The 17013-nt window shown below is 38.5% G+C and overlaps 1 protein-coding gene across 14 annotated transcripts in view; it reads right to left on the minus strand.

The window, feature by feature from the left end:
- LOC135226765 (plasma membrane calcium-transporting ATPase 3-like) overlaps positions 1 to 17013 on the minus strand; it is a 538460-nt gene that overhangs the window by 494738 nt on the left and 26709 nt on the right. The window contains exons 1-2 of one of the 14 annotated variants that reach the window (XM_064266486.1): positions 2139 to 2155; positions 127 to 303 (exon numbers count right to left, since the gene is read on the minus strand). The exons of 10 other annotated variants lie outside the window; for them this stretch is intronic. The gene's annotated coding sequence lies outside the window, so the exon portion shown is untranslated. Of the gene's footprint in view, positions 1 to 126; positions 304 to 2138; positions 2156 to 4608; positions 4723 to 17013 lie in introns of those variants that run through there. 3 more of the 14 variants (XM_064266521.1, XM_064266506.1, XM_064266513.1) reach the window with 3 other exon arrangements.

Consider the following 17013-nt stretch of genomic DNA (forward strand, 5'->3'; position numbering starts at 1 on the left):
AAAAATGTTAGCAATGCTAAAATTTGTGAGAGAGAGAGAGAGAGAGATTGCATTTCTATTCTAGACAGCCATAATGCTCACATTTCCTAGTGAGAAAGAGAAAAAATCGAACGAAAGAATACTCACGTTTTGCCGAGACCAGAGAGAGGGGGGGGGAGGGAGGGACCTCCTCCAAATTTTCCCGAAGGTTGCTTTCGAACTTGGCAGGACCACCACCACTCAGCGATGATTTCTCATCAGTCTGGTGACAGTTGCAACAGACAACAAACAGTTCTATTCACAATGCCTGCTTTTTCGATTTTTCTTTGGCAACGAAAATAACTCACGGTTCAATTAACATGAAAACTTGACGACAGTGCTTTTATATCATATATAGTAGTATATATATACATATTAGTGTGTGCGTGTGTCGGTGAGTTTGTGTAATGAAATAAATTGCATGCAGGCACGTTCTTTATGTGTACGTCTGTTTTATACTACTATTTCCAACAAATTTATATATATATATATATATATATATATATATATATATATGTGTTTATGTATGTATGTACATAGATATATATACATGTGTATATAGTTTGAGTGTGTGTATTTGCATGACTGTGTATGTGTACAATCATATATCATGTACAGGTATGATAATTATGGAACAACCCTCATTACAAAAAAAAAAAAAAAAAAAAAAAACATCACAAATTCATAGACAAAAATTCATCATACCATCATGGCACCCCACCGCATCTCATAGTCATCAAAACCACACATAAGAATCCAAAGGTAAAACGTTTCTGAAGAACAAACATTATGAGGGGCAAGTTCAACGCCGACTAGCCGTTCGAACGAACGACGAACAGGGGTCCATCCATCTACGGCGCGTTCATTTATGTTCAACACAGTCATGTACCTCAAATGATGCCGAACTGGTCAATAAATAACAACAGGGCCACACAACTCGTGAAAGGCGTGTTTAACCTCATTATTCATCTGTACGCCGTCACTTCTTCGTTTTAGCTTAGCCGAAACCTTTGAGCAGTGTTCTTCGGCACGTCTAGCTAGACCTTTGTGTCGACGGATCATCTGGTTTCAAGATGGTTTTCACAGCAATCTACAGAGCACGAATCATGCACGAGCCAGTATACACCTGGGGGAAATACACTCGGGGAAATCCCCCTTGGATCCCCTTGCGGTACAAATCGAAAGAAATGACTTCGGTTACAAGACCTCCGACAAAATATCCACTAGGGGGATACATACTGGCAGAAATCCACTTGGAGATGCACTGGAGGAAATCCACCGACGGATTCACACACATTCAAGAAATCCACCTGGGGGGGGGGAAGGGGGTGGGGGGCTATGCACTAGGCAAAAAAAAAAAAATCCACAAGGTATATATATACACAGTCGAAAAAACAATCCAGCTGGGATACTGCCGTCCCGGAGAAAATCCCAAATCCCTGGCTGGCACACGGGGACGATCGGCGGTCGTTCGCTTTTCCCTTCCTCGCTTATATGATCCTCACTCGACTGACAGCCAGTCAATATCAAGCTGTTAGCTAAGGAGGGAGCAGCGTGCTCGCTCGCTCGCTCGCTCGTTCGCCTGCCTGCTGCCTGCCTGCCTCGGCTGCTGCTGCTGCTGCTGCTGCTGCTGCTGCTGCTGCTGCCCCTTCCTGCTGCTGCTTTTTATGTATTCGGCTCCTCAATGCGAATGTATAGATGTGGAGTTAACACAACATCCTCATTAGCCACAGCTCAGGAGGAGGAGGGAGGACAAAACTGTTTAAAAGAAAAGGGGGAGGAGGGAGGGAGGGAGGAAAGGAGAGGATCTCGGCCGCCCCTTCAAACAGCCCATTATGATTCCGTTTCCCCAAGAGGGGCGTGGTTCGCTCAGCACACTACATCAACTACAACAGCACAGAAACACGAGAGAGAGAGAGAGAGAGAGAGAGAGAGAGAGAGAGAGAAGACCGGCCGACTGCAATGATGATGATGATGACGGAGACCAAGATGAGGGACGATTTGTGAGAAAGTCAGTTCACCTCGCGATACAGCATCGGTGAGCTTGTGTATGTGTTTGTGCGTCTGTACGTCTGTGGCTGTGCTTGTCAATGAAAGAAGCGAAAGAGAATAGCAGCTACTGCTTTTGATGCTGTTGCTGCTCCTACTGCTGCTGACACAGTCAGAAGAAGGAGGAGTAGGAGGAGGAGGAGGAGGAGGCGGTGGTTGATGATAACGTGTGCACACGGCTCTTGGTGACTTTACCTGCGGCCCGGCTGGCCGGCGAGCGGCCTTCGGAGACCCGCCCCCTCCGATGCCAGCGTTTCCCCGTCCGGCGAATTTCTCGGTCTTCCTCGGCCGAAAGTCTGAGCCCCACGGAGGAATACTCAAGCCCTGAGGCTGTTCCACGATGGATCAGCCTGTAAAGGATATGTCAGGTCTCGTTGCCTTTGTTCCACGAGGAAAAACGAGGCCTCCAGAGAATCGACGAGCATATTTTCGCTCTCGCGTTGGACCCGAGCGGCAACGACAAACGGCAACCGGGAGTGACGTCATTACATGTCATCATTACGTCATCTCACCAACTCCCATTTCCACCAACCTCAAGAGATATCCATCCAATTGTTGTGTCATGTACCTTGGTGAGGCGTCGCAACTTCGTGATGACACCACTTCACACGTACTGACAAACTCGAACAAATGAAAAGAGGTTAGCCCCTCGAAAGCGCAATTAGGTCAGCATTCCCAGAAATACATCAACACACCCATGACCTTGAGCTGCCAGTACAAGAACCCTCACATACGAGACTCATCGAGCAGAGGGCAAACTTAGGGTCACGCAATTACAACGTCTCAATCACAACTCTCCTGGTGACCATCCAGAACAGAACAGAGGGACGACGAGGCTTTACCGAGACAGAGCCGCTGCCATAGAATTCATCATACGAGTGGCAGTCGGTTGTAAACACACCCGAGTAGGGGAAAAAACAAAAAAAAACAACAACAGGCACAATTAAATTCCACGTCACATTCATCCGAATAATTAGCCTTGCGGTTCTGAGGTAACAGAAGCGCCCGCGCACATACCAACCCTCCTGTATCATCACTATAGCTACATACAACTCTAGAATTTTTTTCCATTATCATCAAGGCTTGCAACGACTCCGCGTATGAGGCTTTGGCATTCATAGTCTATGTTACGATCAAAGACTTCAAATTTTCATCAACTATTCTGATTTTTTTTTTATTAAAAAAAAAGACTTGTAACATCAGTAGGCAGTCTGTGGAATCATGGCCTCCCTGGAAGAATTGGTTTCCAAGCCACTGATATACGAAACATTTACATTTACCTGTTACCTATGCCTTACACAAATTCCTTATATGTCATCTAAAGACATTCAAGTCTTGATGTACCTATGTGTTCGTTATTATCACAGGAACACAAATTCTCACTTAAGAGGCCTTTGAAAATCGTGATTCTTCTTTCAAAAAGTACTGTATTCTTTGGATGATGATACTAGTACTAATACTAATAATAATAACAATAATAATAATAATAAACTATTAAAAAACACCACATCCTATCAAAATTTATAAATAAAATTTTTACCTTGAATTAAATAACAGATTAATTGTGATGCATCTCAAACACCTAAAAAAATGTGGTTCCTCTCACCATGAAAAAGGAGTGACAGTTCCTTCTCGGTTAAATCATGACGACCTAAAGGCCAGCAACAAGAAAAATAAACATGAAAACTGCTTCTTTCTATTAGGGAAAACCAACAAGAAGATTTTGACGAAAACTAATCAACTTTCAACATCAAATATATTAGATAGACCCCCTTTTCAAACTTCTAAATGATGTGACAAATCGCCTTCATTCAGCTCTTCAAAGAATATCGAAGACAATTCCCCCTTAACGAGTGTCGACGACTATTATAAATAACACAAGAGAATTCTTCATCGATGTGGTCTTCACATCTCAAAAGGACGATGAAAAGACAAAACATGGAAACTCTACGGAGAAATCTAAGCGGGTTTTAGCAGACTAACATTACTATTACCGTATATATATAATATATATATATATATATATATATATATTATATATATATATATATATTATATATAATATATATGATATATATATATATATATATATATATATATATGATATATATATATATAATATATATTATAATATATGTATATATATACACTAATGACAAAATTCAATCGAAATACTGTGGCAAAAGTACATCAAGTTCAATTCATGAACGGAAGATTATTATTGTTTCTATTTCAGTAGATGTTACCTATTCACATGGATATTAACAATAACAATAAAATTCAATAAAAATTCAAGCTCAATTCAAGGAATACTGACTAGTGACAAAGGCATAAACGCAAGATTATTATTATCATCATTGTTATTTAAGTAGATGTAACCCATTCACACCGAACAAGACACAAGGGCCAGGCTTCCAAAGAATATTGGTTTCAACCTCCCACAGCAGACCCCCACACTGCAGCACCAAAAAAAAAATCCAAGTCCTAAATTAGTTCATCTGCCAACGGCAGCGACGCGCCGCCCCCCACCGGCCAACATACCTGCAGGCGTTTAGCGCACGTCACTCCACTCCTGCAATAAATTTACATCCGAATAAACAAGAAGCGGGGGTTTTGTTGTCCGTGCGGTCCTCCAGGCAAAAAAGATCAAGCCCCTGAAGGCGGCGACACGAAGCTCCGGAGCTCAACTGTTTGTGAAAGGACGTCTGCTACTTCTGTGCTACAGGTTGTTCGGCGTCATTATCATAATGACAGCGGTTAGAACGATTCATTACACTTTGCGGTTTGACCACGAGGGATTGCGGTTATGAGCGTCAGCAGAGGCACAGACGCTGATAAGGAATATACGTAGGCCTTAAGGGCCACTGGAGTGCCAAGCAAGCTCCCACAAAATTCAAGTGAGGAAAGGAAACGCGGGCTCATGAGATATGCATCCAGGTTCAGATAATAATAAAAGAGAGAAACACAAAACCAAAATTTCTTGGAATGACTGGATCTGAATTTCACATTTCTCTCACACTATATCGGCAAAACATTTACCTTTTCAAATCATACATGAAACTTAAAACACTAAAATCTATCACCCAACAAACTTTCTGTGTGGAACTAATCTGTTATCACCACCATTGTCATTATTCAGACCGTGACAACTCACATGAGTAATAGAATTATTCATTATCACCTGTGTCAGGGACGATGGAATGCAAATTTTTAGCCAAAGGCCAAGTTCTGGGAACTATGAGGTCATGCTGGTCTGAAAGGTATAATGGGAGAAAAACATCGCAACTGCACTATGAATGAACTGTTAGGCGAGGGTGGGTAGTATGATGAAAGAAAGAGAATATGAACGGAGGTACAGTAAAGGGAATGGAATACAGAATTTAGGCCAAAGGCCAGGCACTGGGACCGAAGAGGTCATTCAGTTCTGAGAGGGAAATTGAGAGTAAAAAAGCTTGAAAGGTGTAAAAGGAAGAAAACCTCAAAGCATTTGCACTATGAAATAATTGTTAGGAGAGTGGATAGCAAAATGGAATAATAAAGAATATGAATGGACGTACAGTAAAATGAATGAAAGAGGTTGCAGCTAGGGGTCGAAGGGACACTGCAAAGCACCTTAAGTAATGCTTACAGTACACAGCATAAGGTGCACTGATGGCACTAAGCCCCAACGGGGTATGGCAGGGAGAAATTAAGTATATCTTAGTTTAACCAGACCACTGAGCTGATGAACAGCCCTCCTAGGATCCAATTGGTTACCTAGCAATGGGACCTACGACTTACTGTGGGATCCGAACCCCATCATATCGAGAAAAGAATTTCTAACCACCAGAAATAAATTTTTCAGATTCTTCGTCGGCAGAACGGGGAATCAAATTCGCAACGACCGAATCGGTAGGGGAGCACGCAACCAACTTGTCCAACAGGGAACTATGGCAGGGAAAAAGGAGCTCATGTTATTGGTTGTTTGTCTACCTGTAAGTTTGTCTGTTCACCAAACGTCTTCTTCTTCTTCTTCTTCTTCTTCTTCTTCTTCTTCTTCTTCTTCGATAACTTCACCAAAAGGGAGTTACAAGTGAATGACTTGGCCCCGCCTGAGGTTTGTGGCCTCCAACGGTATGACTATCATTACTGTGTAAACTACTCGGATGAGATCACAGTCGCAAGTCTCACTGTGGTAGGCCTCGCCAGAAGAATTCATTCGTAAATGAGAGCTGGAAATGAGCAATGACGTCAAGCAGCAGATCAGCGTCATTTAAGAAGCATTTCAAGAAGGTCAAGAGTGACAACTGCAAACAGGTACTGATAGAAGTTCAAAGAGCACACAATCGTTTCAGAATACGCGAGACCGAACTCGGGGACTTCCCAGCATGATCGGCTTGTAAAGAGAGAGAGAGAGAGAGAGAGAGAGAGAGAGAGAGAGAGAGAGAGAGAGAGAGAAATAACCAGAGTTTCGCCATAACCATGAAAAACTCTCGCAGTCTCTCCAAAACGTACAACACAACCGCATAAACATACGAATCAAATTTACACCTCGTAATTCCACGGGCATCTTGCACAATAACAATTATAATTATAATAACTATTATCATTATTCATAAGATGAACACTATTCATATGAATCAAGCCCACAGGGACCACTGACTTGAAATTCAAGCTAACAAAGAATATGGGTGTTTATTAGGAAGAGAAGGTAGAGCGAATACCAGGAAAAGATCTCACTTATTGTTTGTTTGTATGGTATTTCTACGTTACATGGAACCAGTAGTTATTCAGCAACGGGACCAACGGCTTTACGTGACTTCCGAACCACGTCGAGAATGAACTTCTATCACCAGAAATAAACATCTCTAACCCCATCAGTGGAATGCCCGAGAATCGAACTCGCGGCCACCAAGGTGGCAGGCCAAGACAATACCGATCACGCCACTGAGGCGCTTGACAGGAAAAGATCTCACTTATTAAAAAGAAAATCAACAAGGCCCCACCTGAAATAGCAACTCCTAAAGCAAACTCGTAAAGTCTAAGCCTTGCCTCCCATCAAAACCAGTTAACCTTCAGCTATAAGATGAAATCAACATTCTAGCGACTGACAGTGAAACAAAAAGAAGCTAAATTGGGATTTGCTTATGAAAGAGTTCACAAACTGAGCTAAACTAAACAGTATTGGTCAAAATTTTCCAAAGTTGGGCGGCAGAGAAAAACAAATAAAAAAAACAAAAAGTAAAGAGCGCACCTGAAGTGTCTTTGGCCCAATCGACACGTCAGTACAGCGTATAATGCTGTATGAGCCGCGGCCCATGAAAATTTCAGCCACGCCCCGGTGGTGGCCTGTCCATTTAGCGTTGCCTAACGCACGATAATGGTTAATTTCAACCTTTAATCAAATAAAAATACTGAGGAAAGAGAGCTACATTGAGGTATGTTGATGAATGGAGGGTGGATGATCAACGTACCAATTTACAGCCCTCTGGCCTAAGAAGTTTTTAAAATCTGACGGCAGACAAAAAATAATAATAAAATAAAAAGTCCGAGCATAAAAAGTGCGGAAGAACTGACAAAGCCATCTCAATACCTTTCTTTTAAAAACCATAACTAGTAGCGAGGAAATACAACGGGGTTAAAAAGTAACAACAAAGCATGTACAAGAATTATCATCAGATTAGATAAACTCTTCCGCCCCAATTTGCGTCACCAGTTTTATTGTTCGTTATCAGAAAATACGAGAGAGCATAAATAAGCAGGTTGCATTACGTAAGGCAGGCGATATCCGGAGCTCTTATTTGAAACGGTGATCAGACTTTCAGTCAATGAACAAAGACTTTGTTAATACAATCACTTACACGACAATGATATATACAAGTAGCATACAAAAAAATCATGAACAGGTGATTAGTTTTTAAGTAAACCATAAGTTATAGGTGTGAATAACATAGTGAGGACAATCTGATATTATTACTCTGATTCATAATGAAACATATGCATGAAAGGCTGGTAACTGATGCTTCCACAGAATAAAAATCCTGTTCATATATCTATAGTATATTATATATACAATGTATATATACTATATATATGTATATGTATTATGTAAATGTATATATAGTATATATATATTATATATATATATATATATATATATATATATATATATATTAATAGTATATGCATGTGCATATATACATTACATATAAAATGTGAGAGAGAGAGAGAGAGGAGAGAGAGAGAGAGAGAGAGAGGAGAGAGAGAGAGAGAGAGAGAGTATGAATATGAATATATGAATATATATATATATATATATATATATTATATATATATATATATATATTATATATATATAATATATATATATATATATAGCATGCCAAACATGGTCTATACATACACGACGCTCGAGAGGAGGACCTCCAAAAATTAAAAATGTACCATCAAAATTCTGGTCAAAAAAAATTTTATTTTGTATTTTTAACATTTATATTGCTGAAAGGGGTTATTAAAATGCGAGTGAAATAGTTTCTCTCTCCTTCAACAATCATGTTAAATGAATATGAATAAATTCACATAAAAAATACAAAAGACAAAATCAACTTTTGTACCAGATTGTGCACATACCTCGCAGAGAGAGAGAGAGAGACCTTACCTTACAGACCTTACATCTTGTTCGGGTTGCCCCAGGTCCCTCAGTGTGAGGCACCTCTAATGTCTACCAGAGAGTTGCTAGTACATCTTCCGGTATATTTTGCATCTTCCAATCTTGGATGGTCTGGGATGCAGTTTAGATATTTGTCGAGCTTATTCTTAAACACATCTACGCTCACTCCTGATATATTCCTCAGATGAGCTGGCAACGCATTGAATAGACGCTGCATTATCGATGCTGGTGCGTAGTGGATTAATGTCCTGTGTGCTTTCCTTATTTTTCCTGGTATAGTTTTGGGCACTATTAATCTACCTCTGCTTGCTCTTTCTGATATTTTTAGTTCCATGATATTTTCTGCTATTCCTTCTATCTGTTTCCATGCCTGAATTATCATGTAGCGTTCTCTTCTCCTTTCTAGACTATATAATTTTAAGAATTGTAGTCTTTCCCAGTAGTCTAGGTCCTTAACTTCTTCTATTCTAGCTGTAAAGGACCTTTGTACACTCTCTATTTGTGCAATATCCTTTTGATAGTGTGGGTACCATATCATATTGCAATATTCAAGTGGACTACGAACATATGTTTTATAAAGCATAATCCATGTGTCAGCTTTTCTTGTTTTGAAGTGCCGTAACAACATTCCCATTTTTGCTTTACATTTTGCCAACAGAGTTGCTATTTGATCATTGCATAACATGTTCCTATTCATCATCACACCAAGGTCTTTAACTGCTTCCTTATTTGTGATGGTCTCATTATTAGGTCCCTTATATGCATATAGCTTTCTTTCTCTGTCTCCATAATTTATTGATTCAAATTTATCAGAGTTAAATACCATCCTATTTACCTCTGCCCAATCATATACTTTGTTAAGGTCTCTTTGTAGAGCGTTCCTATCTTCATCACAAGTAATTTCTCTACTTATTCTTGTGTCATCTGCGAAACTACTCACTACCGAATCCTTCACATATTGTCTATGGTCTCAATCATAATAAACAAACAGTATTGCAGCTAACACCGTACCTTGCGGCACACCGGATATTACCTTGACTTCATCCGATTCTCGTCGTTTGCAATAACTATCTGTTTTCTGTTGTGTAAAAATTCTTTTAACCATCTTCCTACTTTATCCACGATATTGTGTTTTCTAATTTTCTTCGCTAATATATTATGGTCTACTTTATCAAAAGCTTTGCAAAAGTCTAAATAAACCACATCTGTTTCATTTCCGCTTTTCATATTTTTGAATATGTTCTCACGGTGGACTAACAGTTGGGTTTGTGTACTTTTTCCGGGTACGAAACCATGTTGTCCTTTATTAAACAAATTATTTTTTATTAAATGTTTCATAATATTTTTCTTCATTACCCTTTCACACACTTTCATAATATGTGATGTTAGACTCACAGGCCTATAATTACTTGCCTCTAGTCTTGATCCACTTTTGAAAGTAGGGTAATATCTGCTAAGTTTGTGCTCCTCATAAATCTTGCCTGTATCTACACTTTGTCTTAATAATATTGCAAGTGGCTTTGCGATAGAATGAACTACTTTCTTTAACAAAATAGCAGGAATTCCATCAGGCCTGCAGCAGCTCCATTTTTAATTTCATTAATAGCTGCACAATATCAGCTTCATTAATATCTATGTCAGCTAAATATTCACTATTTTCCATCCCTTACTTCTTATTATCAATATCATTATCTTCATTATCTATTCTAGGGGTGAATTCTCTCTTATATCGTTCTGCCAGTATGTTGCAATTTCCTTTTTTCATTCGTTAATCTCCCTTCAATTCTCAGAGGGCCTAATTTCTATTCTTCTTTTATTCATCTTCTTCGCATATGAGTATAATAGCTTGGGGTTTTTTGCTTGATATTTAATAGGGTTTTTTCTTCCAAGTCCCGTTTTTCATTTTCTTTTGATTGTATAATCTTTTGTTCTGCATTTTCTATCTTACGTTTTTTAGTTCTATAACTTTCCATGCATTTTTTTCTTTTGCAAGACCTTTTTTCCACTTTCTGATTTTCTGGAACAAGATCCTTCTGTCTCTTGGTATGCATGAATGATGTTTAACTTTTCTTCTTCGGTATATATTTTTCCACTATTTTTCTCCAATATTTTATATAATATCTCCGTATTTACCCTTATGTCATCACTTACGAAAATGTTATCCCAATCTTTGTTTAATTCTTCATTAATTTCTGACCATTTTATATTTTTACTGTAGAAGTTGTATTTTCCATATCCTTCCCACTTTTCATTTCTTGCTTATCTCTATTTTCACTGCTTTGGAATGAATGTTAATTCTATGACATTATGGTCTGAAATATTCGCATTATAAACTATTATTTCTTTAACATAATTCATCTCGTTCACAAATACTAGGTCTAAAGTATTTTTCCTCTCTTGTTGGCAGGTGATTTATTTGTTGAATGTTGTATTCTAGTAGCATATCTAATAGCTTTTCAAATTGCCTCTTATCTTCTGCACTACTATTACTCTCTTTTTTATATGTATAAGTACAACCACAATCTCCTATTCGTTCTTTCCATTCTACGAAAGGAAAGTTGAAGTCACCAGATAGGAGAATAGTCCAGTCCTTGTGATTTCTACATATATCATCCAATTTTTCAATTATTAAGTCAAACTCTTTAGTATTAGGAGGTCTATATATTACTATGTTCATCAATTTTTCAGATTCAAATTCTACCGCTATTAGTTCACATTCTGAGTTACTATATTTCTCATATATTTTTCCTTGTTTTTTTGTCTTTCCCATATATTGCGGTTCCTCCTTGATTCCTATTTTTTCTATCTGATCTATAAGTTTGGAACCCTTTTATTTGATCATCATTCCCAGTCTCTTGGGAATACCAGGTTTCACTTAATATCCATTATATCTATTTTCTTTTCATTTTGGGTTAGTTTCTTCTAAGTACTCTATTTTTCTTTTTGAGTTACTCGTAAACTAAACCCTGCGCATTCATCACTATGATGGTTTGCGTGTTTTTCTCCTTCATTTAATACTGGTAGATAATAAGGCGATTTTGTTCCCATGGTCTCTTTCCTGGATTCTGGGTATGTTGTTCTTTTTTTCATTTCCAGAAATTCTGACATTAAAAAATCCAACTTTTCCATAATATTTGATCTTCCTTCATCATAATTATTCATTTTGTGTCTGAATCTGCAATTTTCTCCGTTTTCTGCAATACCTCTTGCATAATAAATACAGTTATTCATCTCTTGAGTAGAATTTCGGAGCTGATGCTTTGAAATTTTTTGCTGACACCTCTGCATATCTCATTGGTGGTTTGCTTTTCTCTTTTACCTGATATTCTTGATTTCTCTCTTTATTTGTTTGTTTCTTTCTTATTTGGATTTTATTACTTGGTTGGTTATTTATTTGATTATGATTCATGGCTACAGGGTGCATATATTTGCATTTTTTGTCGAACTTACATCCTTTTCCTTCTTTTAGGTTTTTACATATTTTTGGATGCAGATCTCTGCAATCATCCCCATATCCATCTAAGTATGCACATTTACCATATATTTCATAGTTTTGACATATCTTGGATGTTTTGTAGTAACATCTTTCTCCAAATCTGCAATTCCCTCTTTTCAAAAGGTTGGCAGATTTTTGTGTCTTTCTTGTCTATATTTTCCTCTTTCCCGTCATTGTATAGATCTGGGTAGAGCCTCTTCTTGGGATTTGCTTTTCTGTTCGTCATATCGTAATTTTATTTCTTCGTAGGTATGCTGCTGCTTTGTTGCCTTCATATGTAGTATCAATGAGTATCTCATGCATCCATACTTTTATCTTGTTCTTTGTTTCCTTACTTATTTTTTTCTGTCATTTCATTTTGTTTACTTCTCTTCCGTTTTCCTCTTCTTCTTTTTCTTCTTCTTCTTCCTCTTCCTCTTCTTCTTCATCCTCAACTATTTGTACATTCAATCTTGATTTAATAACATTGTCTATCCATGATAGACATGTTGAACAAAAAAATTGCTTGTATCTTTTCTCAAATCTTGTATTACCTCAGCACACTGTGGATGGGTCGGAATGTTGCATGCGCACATTTTTCTGATTAGGTTTTGTGGATTGACTATGCTATACCAAACCTTACACAGTTTGCATGCTTTTGGCATTCTTTTTCCTAATGCATCAATTAGGATATTCACAAGATTCACCTTATTCATTTTCTTTGTCGGAATATGTTGGTTTATGTATATTTTCTTTATGAGTCTCTTGACCACTTGGATTTTATTTGGAACTTCTTCAATTATTTTCAAGATATTTTCATTAGATTTGTTCCAGTTTGAAGGATTATATCCTTCTAATATATCTATGAATGCTTTTGTATCTTTTTGGTTAGGACTGTTGCTGATTTCATAGATGAGAAATGCCAGTTCCCTTCCTGCTACCTCATCGTATTGCGAATCTGCTAGACACGCCAAATTACGCCACCTCTTCCCGCAGTTGGAACTTACTGCCATCTTGTTCTGATTTATAGTATTACACTTGATAAACTAACTTAGAAGACGCTTTATCCTACTATTTTCACACTAATCTTATCACCGATAGTTCACGAACACTTCTAGATATTTCTCAAATTCTAGTCGTATGTTAAACTTGTGATATCTGTTGATATCTGTTGATTAATCTGACTTCACGCGGGTACGACTCACCAAGCAAGATGGCTACTTACGAGAGAGAGAGAGAGAGAGAGAGAGAGAGAGAGAGAGAATTTCAAGGCAAGTGTCACATATATATACTTTGGAGATGTCCTCACTGAACTCAAAACCTAAGAAGGCCAGACAAAGGTAAACATGAAATCCAACAAAGGAAAAGAATGACCCAGCAGAGAAATGAATAACTAAATGGGGCATTGTTTCTCAGTCAAATAATTGGACATTGCTTCCAGATGCATCCTAATGCTAAGTAACCTCTGCAAAAGTGAGGCTACACAATCCACAATTCCACAGGAAATCACCAACTCAAGGATCAGTTTCTTCTCAAAGATGTGGGTCTGTCACCACTGAATTGAAAATAGAATGTAGGCCAAAGGCCAAGCATTGGAACCTATGAGGTCATTTAGTGCTGAAACGGAAACTGACAGTAAAAGATTTGAAAGATATAACAGGAGGAAAACCTCGCAGATGTACTACTATGAATCAATTGTTAGGAACAGTAAGATGGAAGAAAAAGAATACGAAGCGAAGTAGAGTAAACGGAATGAAATCGGTTGCAGTAAGGGGCCGAAGGGACGCTGCAAAGAACTAAGTAATGCCTAGATTGCATCTCATGAGGTGCAATGAAGGCACTAGCCCCCTACGGGGAATAATAATAATACCTCGTACAAAATGTTTTTCCTATATCAACAACTGTTGAAAATATGAAAAACAATATATTTCGAGATTTGCAAACAAACACAGGGGAAGGGAGCCTCTCCTGGACTGAAAGAAGGCCGTCGGGAGAGCCTTCAAAAGTGACAAAGCGTGATCCGACCCCCAGCTTACTCAGGACGTGTGCAAGACTTGTTCCTCGCGCATAAGTTGTAAACATAACATAATCCTAACTTGTAACATAAATTTGAAACATGCTAAAATCTATGGCCAAATAGAGCCTTCTTATACCAACAAAAATTAAAATAACTATGCTATATTTTATTATAAATAATTTCTGTACTGTATGATATGCACATTATTTACTTTTTACATTTTCATTCTAATAAATAAATCATAAATATCCTATCCTAAAATTCCTGTATCTTTAACTCAACATGACACACACCTTTTTCAGACCCTTTTAGGCTCTTCCATAGACCTTTCCTACCCCACCAATAACCACAACAAAGTAGCGTGTAGGCTTACTCCCCGAGTAAACAAAACAGACACGATGATGATGATGAAAATCGTTACTTTATGACTCTTCTTCCCTCTTATCGGTGAATGAGATCATGGCTTCAGTGCCTACCATTTTCGCACTTTTTTCCCCTTTAAGGAGAGTACTTAAAAAACATAAATCTGAGTTTATAACTTCTCTTCTTTCATTCTCGCTCTTCTTTTGACCTCTCGCCTGTTGTCCTAGTCCTCCCTTTTCGTAATGACGCATATACTGATGTGTGCTTTATTATTTATATGTGCTATTTCCTACTCTGCTTTTACTTATTTGCTTTCTCGCAGCGGACATCAAGCTTGCCCAAACAATATAATTTAAGCTTGCTACAATCTCATTACGGCTTGCTCCAACACTATCATTTCGGTTTGCTTCAACAATATAATTTGGGCTTGCTTCTGCAATATCATTTCGGCTTGCTTCTGCAATATCATTTCGGCTTGTTCCAACAATGCATGAAAAAAAACTATCTTCACAGGCTTCAATCTTCGCCCTTTCCAGTTACTTTCCATTCCAGATGGATTGATAGATGACTAGATTGATGGAACAGAGCTAAAGTCCTGACAATGGGACCATAAGAGCAAATTTTAAAAAATCAAAATTATATATAAAACCAGTGTGATGGCGCGTAAATACTGCACTAGAACCTGGTGATGCCCGTCATGTCTCTCCCTATCATCAAAATCCCCTGCCTACCCCGAACCACCCAGGTGGGACAAACAGGTTTGCCTCTCCTACTCTCCCGATCCCCTACCTACCAAACCCCGACCCGGGCCGGACAAACAAGGAATATCCTCTAGGATTTTGATTATAGATGTGAAAATGAAGGGGAGGGGGGGGTTGAGAGACACAACTCAATGTAAAAGTGATTTTTAAACACTGAAAGGGTTAAATCGTGGCAAATGTAAGATAAAATCGTCTGATGTTGAGGAAAACTGATTAGGAGTTTTTTCAAAATCAAGATCATGAGAGCATTACTCTCCACCTCAACCTCTCACTCATTTCCCTTCCAAGACCTCTCATTTCAAGACATTTCCTCTCCCCAGTCCAACTACTTCCACTGTTCCCCTCCATCAGAGCAAAGATAATTGTTTACTCATCTTTAAATATGATTCAAATCAGAACATGATGTCACGAATTTTGGCAAAAACATTACTACGCTCCAGATTACAAGACAATTACAGAGAGAGAGAGAGAGAGAGAGAGAGAGGAGAGAGAGAGAGAGAGAGAGAGAGAGAGGAGAGAGCATTAGTTACTGCTCATGTGCAACCATGGAGGCAAAATTCCTTGACCCAATATAAAAAAATTTCTGCCCAATCAAAAAATAATTAAAACGACAATTTTCCCTTTAAACAGCGACCTCAAAGCCACGTTGCAAAGCACTAGTAACCTTTTGGTGTCTGGACAAAATATAAATAATAACTGCAATTTTCAAGTAAGCAAGGAAAAGTAAATGAATAATTTCTGAAGCAAAAATTCTTCTTTTGTTTGCTTAAATATTTAGAATACAGTGGAGAAGGACAGTCAACAGAATTGGACTGGAATATAGAGTTTAGGCCAAAGACCAAGAAGCACTGGGACCTATGAGGTTATTCAGATTTGAAAAGGAAATTGAGAGTAGGCAGGTCTGAAAGGTGTCACAGGAGGAAAACCTCGCAGTTGCACTGAATTAATTTTTAGGAGAGGGTGGACAGCAAGATTGAAAGAAGATAATATGAATGGAGGTACAGTAAAAGGAATGAAAGGGGTTGCAGCTAGGGGCCGAAAGGACGCTGCAAAGGACCTTCAGCAATGCCTACATTACACCGAATGAGGTACACTGACGGCACTATACCCCCTTTACGGGGACTGAAGCTATTTCAACAAACGTGTCAAATCTTTTTCTCGGTGAAACACTTCTACAAAAGAAAACCTTCGAACAAAAACATACCCAAAGTCTCCTCTGCCACACTGACAGAAGAATGAAGCATTTGTACAAACGCAAAAATATGCAAGCAAGAACAAGCGCTAAGTTTGCGCACCAACACTCACAAGGGAAGGGCAGAAAGGCACAAACATCTACTGGCTTGTTAATTACTGACAAACCTCCCGCTACATTTGCATCAAGAATACAAAAAGAAAGAAAAAATGTATACAAATTGCAGGGCAGAATGGAGTTGTAATAAGATCCCCGCCCCCAACCCCTGAACACTTTAGCTACTTCTCAGTCCAGACCGTTGAGGAGAGAGAGAGAGAGAGAGAGAGAGAGAGAGAGAGAGAGAGAGAGAGAGAGAGAGAGAGAGAGAGAGAGAGAGAGAGCTTAAAACTTCTTGCAGAACGCTTCGGTTGAAGAAATAAAATTCTCTGTCTCCCTTTATTTTTTCACTTGCTCTTCCCGGTTTCTTCGAATGCGGCAGTCCAACTTCTT

The sequence above is a fragment of the Macrobrachium nipponense genome, chromosome 20 (assembly GCF_015104395.2).
Source record: "Macrobrachium nipponense isolate FS-2020 chromosome 20, ASM1510439v2, whole genome shotgun sequence".
Classification (NCBI taxonomy): domain Eukaryota; kingdom Metazoa; phylum Arthropoda; class Malacostraca; order Decapoda; family Palaemonidae; genus Macrobrachium; species Macrobrachium nipponense.